The sequence below is a fragment of the Denticeps clupeoides genome, chromosome 15 (assembly GCF_900700375.1).
Source record: "Denticeps clupeoides chromosome 15, fDenClu1.1, whole genome shotgun sequence".
In the NCBI taxonomy this organism is placed as follows: domain Eukaryota; kingdom Metazoa; phylum Chordata; class Actinopteri; order Clupeiformes; family Denticipitidae; genus Denticeps; species Denticeps clupeoides.
Window position 1 is genome coordinate 3064863 of NC_041721.1, and position 18257 is coordinate 3083119.

Sequence of the window (18257 nt, forward strand, 5' to 3'; positions counted from 1 at the left end):
CGTGTGATGTGAAGAGAGCATTGATCTGCTGACCGAGCGGTTTCTGTGTGTGTGATGATTGTATTTTTGTACTGACGGTGATCGCGAGTCTGTAGTCCAGCAGCAGGTTCCGGATCTGAGCCGCCATTTCACATGTTGGGCGGGTCTTGATTGACAAGACGAACACAACAGATATTGACCGTCCCCCCATAATGCCCCAGCTAGCAGCCTGGAGTAGTTTGGTATGCAGTCCTTAATGTATTGTCTCCAAACTTTGTGAAGATGACGTATTGATTGTCTCAATCAATGAAGTAGAAGCCGTAAGTGCTGCCTGCTCTGGTAATGGTGGCACTTAAGGAGCGGGCGGAGGAGGAGACCCTGCACGCATGTAAAGTGGAGTCAGCACCGTAATCCACCCGCCTCGCCTGCGGCTCCTTTGTGTTTTAATGATTAATGTGCGGCAGGCGGGGGTCCGCTCCTTCGGCGGCCCCGCCTCTTCCCGCATTCTTATTCACCATAAGGTCCTAATAAATAAATAAATAACGATTACCGGGCCAGAAGTTGCCTAATGGGCTTCAGCAGCGCGTGTTCTTCCGCTCAGTTCTGACGGTACATGTGTGTTTGGTATTAAAGTTGTCTTTAACATAGCTGCACCCGAGGCTTTTTTTGCACCACCTTCCTCGTTGTTTGGAGTCGGTGCTCCGATGCAGCGGCAGCATCTGGGTCCAGCGAAGAACCATTTGGGTTCATCAAACATTCATCCTTCCAAAGGTCCATCTTTAGCAAACAATCCTGCCAATTTCCTCTCTCTATCATTCTCTCTACTCGCTTTCCCTCTCTCTCACTTTTCCTTGCGCTCTCCTCTTCATCTCTCCCCTTTCTCTCCTCTCCTCTCTGTTTCCCCCTCTCTTTCTTTCTTTCTTTCTTTCTCTCTCTCTCTCTCTCTCTCTCCCTGTCTCTCTGCTCTCCCTCTCTCTTGCTAACTTTTCTCTCTCCCTCCCTGTTTCTCTCTCCCTCTCTCGCTCTCCTTTCCCTCTCTCCCCTCTTGCTTTCTCTCCCCTCGTTCTCTCTGTTGCTCTCTGTTGTCTCTCTCTCGCCCTCTCTGTCTTCTCTCCTCTCTCTATCTCCCTCTCCCTCTCTCTCGGTTTTAGCCAGATTATAACCCCTCCCTGGGGCACCGCTGGGGCCATTTTGAGGCGTTGACGCGGGACTTGGTTGCGGATGTAAGAGCTCCGGCCCTCTGGGATCGCCGCTACTGCGACTGAGAGTTGCGAGTCCAGACGGTCCCCAGTGCAGGGAATTCTGGGATAGCCGAGGTCAGGGGTTAAATATGTGGTGATTGATGAGGCGACTTTAATAGTGTCTGTCTGCTGCACGCGCATCGATTCGTGCATGGATTACGCACGAGGGCCCTTTGTGGCGACACAACGATGACAGATACAGGAAGTATAAAGTCAGGATTTCCTCGCCTTTATGAGATGATAATGTTCCGCGGTGCAATGCTGCAAATACGTGTGGCGTTGAGGCGGCTTCGGGAAGCTCGGTAATCCCATTGTAAATATGGGGAATCCTATTAGACTCCCCTCTCTTCTCTCTGTAGGAAGCCAGGAGTCGGTAGGTGAGGGGACTTAAAGCAGATTAGCGTTGTGAAGTCTGATCCGCATTTTCTGCGATTTTATGAATTTCTCCGGCTGCCTCCATCTTGAACAGCTACAGTGAGCGTAGTTTATTAATCTGGGCGTCGTTTGTTAACATACATTAATGACTCTGCCGCAATCTAGGAGCATATGTTATATATTTTTTTACATTTACGGCATTTACCAGACGCCCTTATCCAGAGCGACTTACAATGAGTAGTTACAGGGACAGTCCCCCCCTGGAGACACTCAGGGTTAAGTGTCCTGCTCAGGGATTCTGGTTCATAGGCGAGCGTGTTACCCACTAGGATACTTTGAGTATAGTTCCGTGATGCGTGCTACCATGTCCCTCACACAACAGAAACTATGGATTAAACATTCGTTACTAACCTGTGTAGTTTATTGTTTATAGGTCAAAGTTACAGGCTGTACTAATTCTGAGCTACGAGAATTGTTTGTTGAATAACAGGATTGTGTTTGTCGTGATTTCTGCTCCCTGATTACCTGGATAGTTTTCACCTGCTATCATTAGTATAAATGCATCCTTGCTGTGTCCCTGTCCTCGTTCTGTCACTTGTCTTTTTTACCTTTTTCCCCGTGTTTGTTACTTATTAAATCACTGTGTTTGTGAGTTTATCGGTTGATCAACCTTTTCCCACCATTTTAATAACATGTACATTACATTTACGGCATTTACCAGACACCCTTATCCAGAGCGACTTACAACCAGTAGTGACAGGGACAGTCCCCCCCTGGAGACACTCAGGGTTAAGTGTCTTGCTCAGGGACACAATGGAAGAAAGTGGGGTTTGAACCTGGGACTTTGTGGTCTTCTGGTTCTCTTACCAACTAGGCTACTACCACCTACTATATTAGTGCTAGATTAGTCATTTGTATAATTTTTAACATATGCTTTTGACTTCGAATTTAGTTTGGCAACATAATGTTATTGATAGCCATGTCGTCCTCTTGGGGTCAAAGGTTAAGTGCGATCAATGAGGAATGATTGTGGCGGCGTGACCCGGGGGCGTGGTGGAGATGTCCAAAGTTCATTATTCAGGCCGCGATCTGCGCGAACGTCCACGAAGTCCGGGATGAAGCAGGATGTGGAACACGGCGCCTTAATCGAGTGGGAGTGAGCGCCTTCCCAGTATACATACATTACTGGTAATCACAGGTCGCTGGGGTCAATTTCATTTCACTTCCAATTTATTCAGGGGGGAAGTGAGTTACTGAGCGAACCGTAATAGAATTAAGCATGAATCAAAACGACATCAAAAGAGGCTCCATGCGGATGGTAGCTGTGTGTGTGTGTGTGTGTGTGTGTGTGTGTGTGTGTGTGTGTGTGTGTGTGACAGATTCTCATTTTAATTGAAATGACCCCCCCAGGGTCAAGCTGCTGACCACAACAATTAAAGTGGCCCCCAGCTGGGGACAGGGGGTCTTCAGGTCAAAGTGAGAGGAGCACCGTCTGGACTCCCCCTGTGATCGGAGAAGAGTGTGTGTGTGTGTGTGTGTGTGTGTGAGCGAGCTGAAGTGTGTTTATATGCATATTTATGTGTCCAGTCGCATAGGCGTGTTGTCACTTTCAGTGAGTGTGTGTGCACTCAGGTGTGTGACAGCTCGTAAAACACTGCATGTTTGTTTGACCATGCTGTGACTGCAGTGTGTGTGTGTGTGTGTGTGTGTGTGTTCCGCTCTCTTCTCTTCTCACTATCACTTTGCTGAGAGTGAGGGTGGCTGTAGATGGCAGCTTCACTTGTTAATATTTAAAAGGGTCAAGTGCATCTTCTCCCCGGGCCCTCTCACACACACACACACACACACACATGCATGAGTGTGCTGCTCCCTGCTCCAGCCGGCAGCCATGCATTACAGCCTCTGGTGTAGACACCTCTCTCAGACAGATGTGTACACTTGTGTGCATGTGAACTTTGACCTTGCTGCCTTATCTGTTTCAGCAGGAGCTTCTCAGGCTGAACGTCCTGGCATCATTTCATTTTACTGTGTGTGAGTCATTATTAGTAGAATAAATTTGTAAATGGTCATAATTAAAAGCAAATGAAACAGTATAAGTACGATTGTGATTAATTGGTGTTTTTTTTAATGAAGGGCTGCAGTGAATGTGATTAATATTGAATCTCATTTATTAAACAAGTAAACAAGCGAGACCCTGAACAGACGCTGAGAGCAGCTGCTGAGACGCTGCTGCAGGTAAAACTCACCTGCAGGGTCATGAGTGTTAGGTGATATCCTGAGGGAGCATGTATACACACACACACACACACACAAATATATATATTTATATAAACACACACATACACACAAACACGCAAAAATATATACACACACATACACACAAAAATATATACACATACGCACAAATATATATATTTATATAAACACACATACACACAAACACACAAAAATATATATACACACACATACACACAAAAATATATACACATACGCACAAATATATATATTTATATAAACACACATACACACAAACACGCAAAAATATATATACACACATGCACAAATATATATACACACGTAATGTGAGGAAGAGTCAGGCCGACCACTCCTGATATTAAAACTGATTTCCCCGTAGAGGGCATCTGAGTGGGAGAGCTCCTCCATCCAGATCTCCTCCATCCAAAAAGAAGGGCCGATGTTCTCAGAGACCAGATGGTGTTCTACTCCTCACCCATTTCTCCTTCTCTACTTTCCTGTGGCCTCTACACTGCCAGCGTTTCGAGAACTGTGTGTGTGTGTGTGTGTGTGTCCATCCATCCATCAATCCACCTAGTTGTCCAGGTCAAGGGGGGGTGGACAGGTGAAGCTCCAGCACATTGAGTCACTTGACCCAGATCTAATTTACATGAACACATCTCTGCTGAGAACCTGTCAGTGTACATACCTGCATCTGATGTATGGGTACAGTATGTCTGTGTGTGTGTGTGTGTTTCATATTGTATGAATTAATACACGCACACACACACACATATGTCTGTGCTCCCTCTGAGATAAGTAGGCTGTTGTAATTTATGCAGAGTGGGTGATGTATGGCTGCGGCATGGTGGGCGTGGCCCTGAGGGACGCCCACCACAGGCTGATCCGGCCCCCACATCGGGGAGACTGAGACGGATGATTAACATGTCCTGTTCACACACTGCCAATCGATCATATATAGGCCATCAAAGAGAGATTTAACCCAGACACACACACACACACACACAGCAGGCCCTAATCCAGGCACACTCTCCTGGCGGATCAGAAGCGGATGTTCTCCGGCCTGCTTGATGTGGCTGTCTGAGCTCATATCCAGGATATTCAGCGTTATCTGCGGCACCGCGGTTTCTATGACACCCTGTTCCGGTTTTAGAACCACTGCATAGACACACACACACACACACACACACACTTATTCATGATTTTATGAGTGTTTACTCTCTGGCCTGCGCCGCACCGCTGTTAACTGCTGACCTTCTCTGCAGCTCCGGAACGCAGGAGACCATTTCCTCCGCCGCGCCGCAGTGCTCTCTGCATCAGAATGTTTGGCGGGCTTTTTAGACGCCCCCCCCCACCACCACCCCAACTCGTCCCTTTGTCCATTCGCCAGGGGCTCGGGTCTTCTGATCCCCCACGTCAGCAGGGACAGCCCGGAGCCCCTCTGTCGTGCTGGACATGGCAGCGTTTGCTTTGGCGCATTCCGTTTTTCTCGTTGTCTGGCCCCGGGCCCCGCACTGTCAAACACACTTTCTCCACGGAGAATTACGGCCACTGCTGGTGCCGCCGCCGCCACCGCCGCCCATGTACAACCCAGGCCTCTGAATAGACGATATGGAAATGCTGATCAATAAATAATGCTGCGAGTGTGGAGCTAACAGATTGTGCGGGTGGACAGGGGCGGGGCCCTCGCCGACTCGCTTGGAGCCGCCACCCGCCTGCCAGAAGAGGAGCGAGAGAAGAAAGGCTCTGCGTTGGTGGTGGGGGGGGGGAGCAGATATAAAATTAGAATGATTCATATCCCAATTATAAAACAGGAAGTGACAGCACAGGGTCCTGAAAACTGGTAACAAGACCCCTTTTGCATCATTAAATCTAACAAAAAAAAATTATTTGCACATGTTGTAAAAGGATTTTGATAAATAATGGACTGAAATCTGTAGAATAAAGTCTTGTGGTCCGATCGGGTTCCTAAACCGGTCAAAAACCCCCAAAACACACACAAGATGATTAATATTCATTTCGGAAATTTTAGCTGCCATGGATTGATTTGTTTTTCTGTGGAATTAAAAGAGCTGAACGGTGTTTCCGTGGACGGGAGGCACGTAGAACCGCAGATAGAACCGGGTGATTTATTAGGAGAGTCGGACCCTCTCCGTTATTTGGGTTGTGGGTTAAATGGATCACGTTACCGCGGCGATGATAAACTGGCGGCCCGGGTCGGACGAGCCCATCTCTGCGGCGGCGGCGCCCGTCAGACTTGTCTGAAGGGCCCTCGACACGCCCGCTACTCCCCTCACGCGCGCCCCGCGCCGCCTGTTATTGTTCGTTATAGCCAATTGACGGGCAATTACTAGCTCTTTACGTGGGTCAGTGTGGAGTAATGGTGTCGGTTCTACAGGTAATTAGCTCTGGACACAGTCGGGTTAAATTGACTTTGCACGGTGCTCCATATTAAATGGGGGTAAAGCTCTTCAGTTCCACTAAGACCCTTTATTTGCCGGCTCAGAGCTGTGGAGAGTTCTGTTGGCTCCACCTAGCCCCAGGCGGGGAGAAAGACCAGCGGGCTTTACCGAACTGAGCTAGAACCCGGCCCGAGTCCCACCAGAGTTCGGCTTCTTAAAAGCCCGGCTTTCTGAACCAACGCTAGATAAAGAGGGAAAGGAAATGAGCGGCTAGCCTCCGTTTCACCTCCTCAGCATCCGTTCTCGCATCCCCTTACGACCGTGAGATTTGCGAATCGAATTAAAACGGACATTCGATAAAAAATCATTTATAACATGCAAAACAAGCATTGGGTATGTGTGTCCAGGATCACATTAAGTCATTGTGAAACGTGTCCTCTGCTTTTGACCATCACCCTTGGTGGGCAGTGGGCGGCCATGACGGGGACCCGGGGAGCAGCGTGTGGGGACGGTGCCTTGCTCAGTGGCACCATGGCTGTTTCGGGTCTAGAATCAGCAACCTTCCGATTACGGGGCCGCTTCCTTAACTGCTAGGCCGCCACCGCCCCTTACGCTGTGTTGTGACAGAACCGTGCTGGCCGTTGCATGGCGGCGCTGCTCTCTGCACTGAAACGAGCTGAGGATCGAGGGGAGGGACGTTACACATTTCAATTCGGCCTTTTTAAAAGTGTTTCCTCTTTTTAGAACATGTCTGGAATCACACGGTGGACAACCCCGCAGACAGTTGTGCCGCTCAAACATTGAAACAAAGAGACAAGCTGAGAGCTTTTGAACTTAAAATAAAATGAATCGTGTGTTGTTCTGCCTAATAAAATTCATGCTCAGCTCCTTCTTTATGAACACATCCATTATAAAGGGAGAACAGGGCAGCTTTTTATTCATCACCAACCCTTTTAAGTCCCAAAAAATGCTGCCGCCTGCACTTCAACAGATTAAAAAAAACAAAACCCCTCCGCTCTCAAGGTCCTCGCTGCACCTTGTTGCACCGGGGACCCGTAAAGCTGTCGCACAAACACCGCAAACAGCAATTACTGGCCACACAGGGCCTTATTATAGTGGACGTTGATTAATAATCCATGTACGCCGGGAGAGAGAGGACGGAGGGTGGAGGGTGGGGCCGAGAACGCTGCTGAAATCTGGACTCTTCAGATAAAACCAGCCCAGCTTTTAGCTAATTATCCCCCCCCCCCCCAACGTCCTATAGCCGCGCAGATTCGTTTACAGATGGAGAACCACACTAACATGCCTGTGTGTGTGTGTGTGTGTACTGGGGTAATTCCTAGGTGTGATGTTGTTTCGGCGCTGCGGTTGATTAATGAACAGAATCTCACTTCCCCGCGGCGTCGAGCTGTTTTCCTGCACGGCAACGCTGAGATACAGCTGCAGGTAACCAAGGATACGCTCTGTGTGTGTGTGTGTGTGTGTGTGTGAGAGAGAGAGAGTGTGTGTGAGTGCCATCCGTGGGGTTCTGCCAGTGTTACCAGTGAAGTGTGTGTGTGTGAGTGCGTGTGCTATGCACTCGGTAGTAAATGTGTGTGTGTGTGTGTGTGTGTGTGTGTTTGTGAGAGAGTGTGTGTGTGAACACCATCCGTGGGGTTCTCCCAGGGTGGTAGTAGCCTAGTGGGTAACACACTTGCCTATGAACCAGAAGACCCAGGTTCAAATCCCGCTTACTACCATCGTGTCCCTGAGCAGGACACTTAACCCTGAGTGTCTCCAGGGGGGGACTGTCCCTGTAACTACTGACTGTAAGTCGCTCTGCATAAGGGCGTCTGGTAAATGCCATAAATGGTGTTACCAGTGAAGTGTGTGTATGTGTGAGAGCGTGTTCTATGCACTCAGTAGTGAATGTGTGTGTGTGTGTGTGTGTGTGTGTGTGAACACCATCCGTGGGGTTCTGCCGGTGTTACCAGTGAAGTGTGTGTGTGTGTGTGTGTGTGTGTGAACACCATCCGTGGGGTTCTGCCGGTGTTACCAGTGAAGTGTGTGTGTGTGTGTGTGTGTGTGTTCCACGCACTCGGTAGTAAATGTGTGTGTGTGTGTGTGTGCGCGCGCGTGTTCCATGCACTCGGTAGTAAACGTGTGTGTCGCCGGTTCTGCGCTGACGGACAGTGACGGCGTGACACCTGTCACTAGCGGGCGCGTTCAGGCCTCGTTGCCCCTCTGGCGCCGGGCGGCTGCATCTGTCGCCGCTCCACTCCGCGCCCAGAACAGCTGCTGCCCTCTGCCAGCCTGGCAGCTCTGGAGACGTTCACCCCGAGTGCAGCGTAATTACGCCCGGCCTCCGCCGCCGCCCGTGACGTTCATCTCCTCCTCCTCCCCCTTTCCTCCCGTTGCCACACGTTTAATTGTGTCTGTCACTTCCTGCGTCTACCTGAGATTCTCCATCACCTTTTTGGTTTTTTTTTCTCTCCCCCACACCAGACTCATTAAATCAGGGCCCTCCGCTCGCCGACCGCACGTGCCGGTTCATCCAGACGTGCGTCATTTACACCCCTGCCCTCCGCCCACCGCCGTTATCCTGCTGCTCTGCAGCTATGCCCCGCCCCCTGTTCTAAAACGTTCCGGTGTCTTACGCGGGAAGCCTCTCATCAGGGTTCCGATCCGTATCGGCGAAGCCCGCGTTCCTCGCGATGTTCATCCTGCAGGAGGTCCGGCCTCCGTAACCTAATCTCCCCGCCGCTCTCCATCTATTTCCAGACGATGAAACGGCAGTAATGTTCCCTCCGCATCCGCAGCGAGATAAGTCCCGCTAATGAAGGAAATTAGCGGAAATCTCGTTAAAGCGCTGAGAGACGTGCGTCAGCTTCCAGATTCACGGCCATTTAATAATCTCATTTATGCACATCAGGACCTCAGATGGGGGACCTCGCCGGGGGATTAAGGCCCCGTCCACAAAGCGGAGCGTCATCTGAAACGCTGTCAACAAATCGGAGACGCACGGAGTGCTGTTTTAACCACCCTCCACACCTGTAGGTGGCGCTGTAACTCCCCGCTCACCTTGTCTAGTTCTCCTCCGTGGTGAGTTGTGGGGCGGTGGTGGCCCGTAATCAGAAGGTTGCCGGTTCGAATCCCGATCCACCAAGTTACCACTGAGCAGTCCCCACAAACATTTACACTTACATTTACGTCCTTACGTCCTGGGTCTTCTCCATGAACCTGGGTTCATAGGCTACTATAGGTTACCAACTAGGCTACTACCACACACTGCTCCCCGGGCGCCTGTCATGGCCGCCCACTGCTCACCAAGGGTGATGGTTAAATGCAGAGGACACATTTCACTGTGTGTTTCACAATGACGATCACTTCACATTATTAATTATTATTGTTAGTTGAACACGTGGTTGTTTTCCAGCCGCATCTTGTCATCAGAATGTGTTGCATGTGTGTAGGAAGTATTCGGGGTTGGATGTTGCCGTTTTCACAAAAAAAAGTCCCTTTGCCGTCCACATGGACACGCGGAAAAGACAAATATTAGAAAGTAACCGTTATAACCGCAAGGCCGGGCTTTTTAGAGAAAAGCGTTTTCGTGTGGACGGGGCCTAAGTAGTAAGCGGTCTGGAGGTCCCAGTGGATGCCTTGGACCAGGGGAACGGAGTAAACGAGCAGACGTGTCTCTTGGATTCAGGCACATCTCGTGTGATTTCAGGAGATGACAGACGGGCCTGGAGTTCAGGGACCCGTTTCAGAAGGTGATCCTCGCTCTAGGAGATGATCCTCTCAGGCCATCGTGGCGATCTGAAGAGAGACTCTTGACCTTTCAGTGTTTCTGTCCATCCCCGACTGGAGACAGCGGAAAGAGAGGAGATGGGGAGAAGCCCTTTATCTCCCAGGGGCTGGAGGACCAAGGGGGTGTTAAGTGCAGACACTCTTTACACTCCTTTCATCTTTCTGTCACACACACACACACACACACACACACAGTAAGCGCCTCATAAATTAAGGAAGGAGCAGAAGCTGTGTGTGAGTGTGTGAAGAAGGAAGAGGAGGGCGTCACATTACCCTGATTCCTGTACTCACCAGACCAGGAGCGGAGAGCTTCTCAGGACGTGTTACCGTGACAACACATTTCTGCCTTGTCATTCAGGCGGCTGCCACTCTGAACCTCCTGCAGGCCTGACAATGTGCTGCCTGTTACCTGGGTGCAGAATTAAGATCTCGCCAGGAGCTGCTTCTGCTGATCCACGGTCTTCATGTAGGTCAGAAGGTAGAAGGTCTTTTTACCTGCAGTCAGAAGAAACAAAGAAACATCTGTTTCCCCTTCAATCCCAGTTCAGCTCAGCTCCTTTATACACGTCTGATCAGGTGGAGATCTTCGTACCTGGGCACCCGGTCTAACGCTGCCGCTGCAGCACTTCTCACAGAGGAACCTCGTGTCCCTGTCTGGACCAGTCTGATGTTCCAGCTTGATGTCTTTCTGAGGATCATCGCGACAGAGCTCCGATGACCAGCGCTCTGGGACATTTATCATGGCGGTGCTTCATCTCCCTCGTTTTTTTCCAGAACAACCGCGTCCTTCCCCGGAGTGAATTTCCGATGAATGGCGTAAAAAAAGCGCATGAATCATTCATGGGCTGGTTTTTCCTCGCGCTTTGATATGAATACGGGATTCAGCTGCAGCCCTACGTGACACTTGGAGATCCTGAGCGCTCCAAGCAGCCAAGTAGCCCTTCTCTTTTTAGGTGTCCACCCCCGTGCCTGTTTTATAAAAAGGCAGAAGAAAGCGGCTTTTCCACGCGGGGACCACATCTCGTCTTCGTAATTATGCGTGACCATCGTTTCTGAGGAGAATAAAAGAAATGGTATAATCGCATATATGCAGCATGAAATGCCAGCGTAGCTTAGCATGCAAAACTGCTGTTTAGCGGCGTTACCATGGCGACGTGGCACACTTGGAAAACATCCACTTTCTCGCACAGTGTGTGTTTGTGTGTGTGTCTGGGCGGTGGCGGTGTGCGCTTTGAAGCAGTGCGGTGCCGGGGCGGGATGAGACCGCCTCCGTGTGACCTTCAGTTGACCCTGACTTCTATACCTGCTGAAGGGCCACCTGTTTGTAGCTCTGTCCTAAGTCCTCAAAGCGGCTGAATGGCCATTCCGGTCCGGGCCCGGAATGGGCGGCTTTTCCTGTCTTTTTTCCCCTCCCTCTGAATAACGATCTGTTGCCACCTACGTTCTCCACAATGGCTGTCTGAACAGCGCGGTGCAGCAAAGTTCTCCGCATGAATATTCATGAACACCTGCTTCCGACCGAGCTCTTCAGGTCCCAACAATCCGCAGACAGGAGTTTGGACGGCCGCTGCGGAAAGCTTAGCAACTTCCGACATCACACGTGGCGACCAGTCCAAGCTCCAGAGCTGAAACAAGATCAGGAAACGAAGCAGGGTGGGTGGTGCTGAACGAGGCGAGATCCAAACATCTGGTTTCGGTTCCAAAAAGTGTCCTGCTTTATTTCACGATTACTTATCTTTTTTTCTGGATCCAGTACAGTTTTTGGCCCAGCCCCATGTGTTTCCGTGAGAAAACATCTAGTCACCTTTCTCATCCAAACGGTGGGTGAGCTTTCTTCTGCTGAAATTCCGCAGTAGTTCTTCTTGAGAAGGCGTGGCTCCACCCAGAACTAAAGCGAAGGCGTAAAGAAAGAAATGAAAGAAATTCATAGATGGCGGATGTGGGTGGAAATGCTGATTTGTGAACTTTGTCCTGAATTCATCGTGATGCCAGAATGAATTCAGAGCCACTTACCTCCTTTTACATGGAACATTTACCGGAACCGTGACCCCAGCGAGCTGCCAGGAGCTCTTAGAACAGCGCTGGGTGATGCAACTGAGGGCAAGGTGCTGCCTGCGCCGCCAGCCTGAGGGCGAACAGTTAGAGTTCTCACACGTCCTGACATGGCGGTTCTCTAGAGAACCCAGCAGCAACGCCCTGTGCCGACACTCATTCCCTTCTCCACTTGAACCACGGTTATTACTGCCAAACGTCAATTCTGCACTGTGCTGTCACATGCTAGGCAGGGTTACATGTGCAAGGTCAAACAAGTGTGGGTGATATCAGGTGATTTAAGTGTGATAGGGATATCGGTTGATTTAGGTGTGATAATGATATCAGGTGATTTAAGTGTGATAGTGATATCGAGTGATATGGGTGCGATGGTGATATCTGGTAATTTGGGTGTTTGGGTGATATAAGGTGATACGGGTGTGTTGGTGATATAAGGTGATTCTGTGTGATAGTGATTTCGGGTGATACGGGTATTTGGGTGATATCAGGTGATACAGGTGTGTTGGTGATATCAGGTGATTTAGGTGTAATAGTGATTTTGGGTGATATGGGTATTTGGGTGATATCAGGTGATACGGGTGTGTTGGTGATATCAGGTGATGTAGGTGTAATAGTGATTTCGGGTGATACGGGTATTTGGGTGATATCAGGTGATACAGGTGTGTTGGTGATATAAAGTGATTCTGTGTAATAGTGATTTCGGGTGATACGGGTATTTGGGTGATATCAGGTGATACAGGTGTGTTGGTGATATCAGGTGATTTAGGTGTAATAGTGATTTTGGGTGATATGGGTATTTGGGTGATATCAGGTGATACGGGTGTGTTGGTGATATCAGGTGATGTAGGTGTAATAGTGATTTCGGGTGATACGGGTATTTGGGTGATATCAGGTGATACAGGTGTGTTGGTGATATAAAGTGATTCTGTGTAATAGTGATTTCGGGTGATACGGGTATTTGGGTGATATCAGGTGATACAGGTGTGTTGGTGATATCAGGTGATTCTGTGTAATAGTGATTTCGGGTGATACGGGTATTTGGGGTGATATCAGGTGATACAGGTGTGTTGGTGATATCAGGTGATTTAGGTGTAATAGTGATTTTGGGTGATATGGGTATTTGGGTGATATCAGGTGATACGGGTGTGTTGGTGATATCAGGTGATGTAGGTGTAATAGTGATTTCGGGTGATACGGGTATTTGGGTGATATCAGGTGATACAGGTGTGTTGGTGATATAAGGTGATTCTGTGTAATAGTGATTTCGGGTGATACGGGTATTTGGGTGATATCAGGTGATACAGGTGTGTTGGTGATATAAGGTGATTCTGTGTGATAGTGATTTCGGGTGATACGGGTATTTGGGTGATATCAGGTGATACAGGTGTGTTGGTGATATCAGGTGATTTAGGTGTAATAGTGATTTCGGGTGATACGGGTATTTGGGTGATATCAGGTGATACAGGTGTGTTGGTGATATCAGGTGATTTAGGTGTAATAGTGATTTCGGGTGATACGGGTATTTGGGTGATATCAGGTGATACGGGTATTTGGGTGATATCAGGTGATACGGGTGTGTTGGTGATATCAGGTGATGTAGGTGTAATAGTGATTTCGGGTGATACGGGTATTTGGGTGATATAAGGTGATACGGGTGTGTTGGTGATATAAGGTGATATCAGGTGATTTAGGTGTAATAGTGATTTCGGGTGATACGGGTATTTGGGTGATATCAGGTGATACAGGTGTGTTGGTGATATCAGGTGATTTAGGTGTAATAGTGATTTTGGGTGATACGGGTATTTGGGTGATATCAGGTGATACGGGTGTGTTGGTGATATCAGGTGATTTAGGTGTAATAGTGATTTCGGGTGATACGGGTATTTGGGTGATATCAGGTGATACAGGTGTGTTGGTGATATCAGGTGATTTAGGTGTAATAGTGATTTCGGGTGATACGGGTATTTGGGTGATATCAGGTGATACGGGTGTGTTGGTGATATCAGGTGATGTAGGTGTAATAGTGATTTCGGGTGATACGGGTATTTGGGTGATATCAGGTGATACGGGTGTGTTGGTGATATCAGGTGATTTAGGTGTAATAGTGATTTCGGGTGATACGGGTATTTGGGTGATATAAGGTGATACGGGTGTGTTGGTGATATAAGGTGATATCAGGTGATGTAGGTGTAATAGTGATTTCGGGTGATACGGGTATTTGGGTGATATCAGGTGATACAGGTGTGTTGGTGATATAAGGTGATTCTGTGTGATAGTGATTTCGGGTGATATGGGTATTTGGGTGATATCAGGTGATACAGGTGTGTTGGTGATATCAGGTGATTTAGGTGTAATAGTGATTTCGGGTGATACGGGTATTTGGGTGATATAAGGTGATACGGGTGTGTTGGTGATATAAGGTGATTCTGTGTGATAGTGATTTCGGGTGATACGGGTATTTGGGTGATATCAGGTGATACAGGTGTGTTGGTGATATCAGGTGATTTAGGTGTAATAGTGATTTCGGGTGATACGGGTATTTGGGTGATATAAGGTGATACGGGTGTGTTGGTGATATAAGGTGATATCAGGTGATTTAGGTGTAATAGTTTTTAAATATTTTTAAAATAGCAGGAATGCTGCTTTTGACTCTAGGCTGTAGATTGAGGTGATATCAGTTTGTATGAGTTTGTTGTATTGGTTAGTATTATTTTGTCATACTGGTTTATAGAAGTTTGTTGTACTGGTTTGTATTAGTTTGTTGTGCTGGTTTGTAAGAGTTTGTCATACTGGTTTATAAGAGTTTGTTGTACTGGTTTGTATGAGTTTGTTGTATTGGTTAGTATGAGTGTTTCATACTGGTTTGTTTGACTTTGTTGTACTGGTTTGTATGAGTTTGTTGTATTGGTTAGTATGAGTTTTTCATACTGGTTTGTATGACTTTGTTGTATTGGTTAGATTGATTTTGTCATACTTGGTTTGTACTTTCAGAACATGCAGAACCCGATGTATTGATGTTGAAACCAACCACACAACTAAACACAATCACACAGCCCGGCTGGTTTGTGTGTGTGTGTCGATGATTACTGAGTTGGTGACAGTGTGAGTGTATTTTTGTTAATGATAAAACAATACTTACCGCTTCATAAAAGGTCAAATGACATACATTCCACTGCTTTAACGTGATAACGCACACAGTTTGACTCGGGCCACGCCCACAGAAGCACCCCCCACGCTGACCTTATCATCTTCTGAGCCGTGTGTTTGTGTCAGGCGTGACGTCTCCTCTCTGCCTATCTGCAGCCTCCACACCACCCGGTCCTGGCTTTAATTAAGCCCTGGGATGGAGATATCAGACCTAATGCATGTTTTCTTTAAGAAGAGCGCGGATTGAGAAGCGCCTCACAAATCCGCAGTGGCGCGTCGTTATTTCCGCAAATGGCTTTTAGTGCCTGCGCGTTGGCCCCTAATGGCTAATTAATGTATCATGCATGCAGACGTTGTATTTATTTACTCGTCGTTTAATAACTGAACAGACAGGAGAGGAGTGATGGTGGTGACGGTGGGTGTCATTTCATGATGATCACATGATAATCCCATCCCGTGCGTAATCCCATCGTGGGTCTTCAGGACGGGTCAGTGGGTCCGGACCCCCCTGGTAACCGGGTTACCGGGCCGCTCCCGGGAAACTGGAGCTATTATTTCGAGTGGAGGCTGAACGCGATGCGGTTCTATTCCTGGCACGTGCCGTGGGCAGGAGAACCCAGTTCTGTTCTCGCCTGGAGGCGGGTACCTGGCATCTCAACCGGCATCACGCGACGCTGGGGATTCCTGTGAGGGGGAAGTATTATAGAACACACACACATACACACACACCCATACACACATACTGCACAAACACATCTTTTACAAACACATACACACATATGCACGCCCATACTGCACACACACACAAACAACTCACACACATACACACATACTGCACACACACACATCTTTTACAGACACATACACACATATGCACGCACATACTGCACACACACATATAGTTCACAAACACACATACTGCACACACATACACACATACTACACACATACTGCACACACACACAGTTGACAAACACACACACACCCATACACACATACTGCACAAACACATCTTTTACAAACACATACACACATATGCACGCCCATACTGCACACACACACAAACAACTCACACACATACACACATACTGCACACACACACATCTTTTACAGACACATACACACATATGCACGCACATACTGCACACACACATATAGTTCACAAACACACATACTGCACACACATACACACATACTACACACATACTGCACACACACACAGTTGACAAACACACACACACCCATACACACATACTGCACACACACATCTTTTACAAACACATACACTCATATGCACGCCCATACTGCACACACACACAAACAACTCACACACATACACACATACTGCACACACACACATCTTTTACAGACACATACACACATATGCACGCACATACTGCACACACACATATAGTTCACAAACACACATACTGCACACACATACACACATACTACACACATACTGCACACACACACAGTTGACAAACACACACACACCCATACACACATACTGCACAAACACATCTTTTACAAACACATACACACATATGCACGCCCATACTGCACACACACACAAACAACTCACACACATACACACATACTGCACACACACACATCTTTTACAGACACATACACACATATGCACGCACATACTGCACACACACATATAGTTCACAAACACACATACTGCACACACATACACACATACTACACACATACTGCACACACACACAGTTGACAAACACACACACACCCATACACACATACTGCACACACACATCTTTTACAAACACATACACTCATATGCACGCCCATACTGCACACACACACAAACAACTCACACACATACACACATACTGCACACACACACATCTTTTACAGACACATACACACATATACACGACCATACTGCACACACACACATACACACACACAAACAAACTCACACACACACACATACTGCACACACACATCTTTTACAAACACACATACTGCACACACACACATACACACACACACATACAAACTCACACACAAACACACATACTGCACACACACACACACACACACACACACACACACACAATGCTTGTGGCGCTTTTGTCCAGTTGCTGCAGGTGCTGGTGACAAAAGGTTCTGTGGTCCTTGGGTAGCGTCACACCCGACTTGTGCCGCAGTAATGAGATGGTTCTCCACTTTATGTCCTCAACGGCTCCGACATTCGATGGGACACGATGGCTCCTATTCCTAACCAGGAGTGACACTTTAATAATTACAGTTCAACCACTCGTCCTGAGTGGAGAATTGTTCATTACATGCGTCAACTGGAGAAATGAAAGTTCTTGTCATTTGGAGTAACGCTGGTGCTGAGTGGCTGGCAGGGTTCCTCACATGAACACGGGGTGGTGTTCACGCTGGTGTTCACTCTGGACTCTGGAAACCGCACAAAGGGGCGGAGGCTCTTCGGGGGAACAGCGGGGGTCCAGGACGGAGTAGGGCGGAGCTGAAATCGGGTTAGAGATGGAGAGAAAAAGGAATCGGAGAGGGAGACGCAGACTGGGAACGCCGGGCCCCAGAGGGCTGCGGCAGGTAGGCCGGCCCTGCCGCCTGTTACCATGGCAACCGCAGCCGAGCCAGCAGCACCGTATGGAACAGCAGGGAGTTCGCCTCTTTACCCGAGGAGGAGAACGATGGTCCGAGGTTCTTATTTTGCTCCCATCACATATGGACTCGAGGTGTGGACTCGTAGTTCTCACAGAAGTCGTCCCCATGCTGGTGCTTAGCACGCCCAGAGACGCCATAATTACATTTACATTTACAGCATTTACCAGACGCCCTTATCCAGAGCGACTTACCGTCAGTATTTACAGGGACAGTCCCCCCCTGGAGACACTCAGGGTTAAGTGTCTTGCTCAGGGACACAATGGTAGTAAGTGGGGTTTGAACCTGGGTCTTCTGGTTCATAGGCAAGTGTGTTACCTGCTAGGCTACTACCACCCCACACTCGCCTATGAAC

General features: G+C 48.3%; 1 protein-coding gene and 1 long non-coding RNA gene across 4 annotated transcripts in view; one reads left to right on the top strand and one right to left on the bottom strand.

The window, feature by feature from the left end:
- plxna4 (plexin A4) overlaps positions 1 to 18257 on the top strand; it is a 123409-nt gene that overhangs the window by 41643 nt on the left and 63509 nt on the right. The gene's annotated exons all lie outside the window — the stretch shown is intronic.
- On the bottom strand, positions 10643 to 12112 carry LOC114765374 (uncharacterized). Its single transcript, XR_003742607.1, has 3 exons — positions 12056 to 12112; positions 11346 to 11930; positions 10643 to 11094 (listed from the first exon to the last, which is right to left on the bottom strand). It is a non-coding gene; the product is annotated as an uncharacterized LOC114765374 (long non-coding RNA).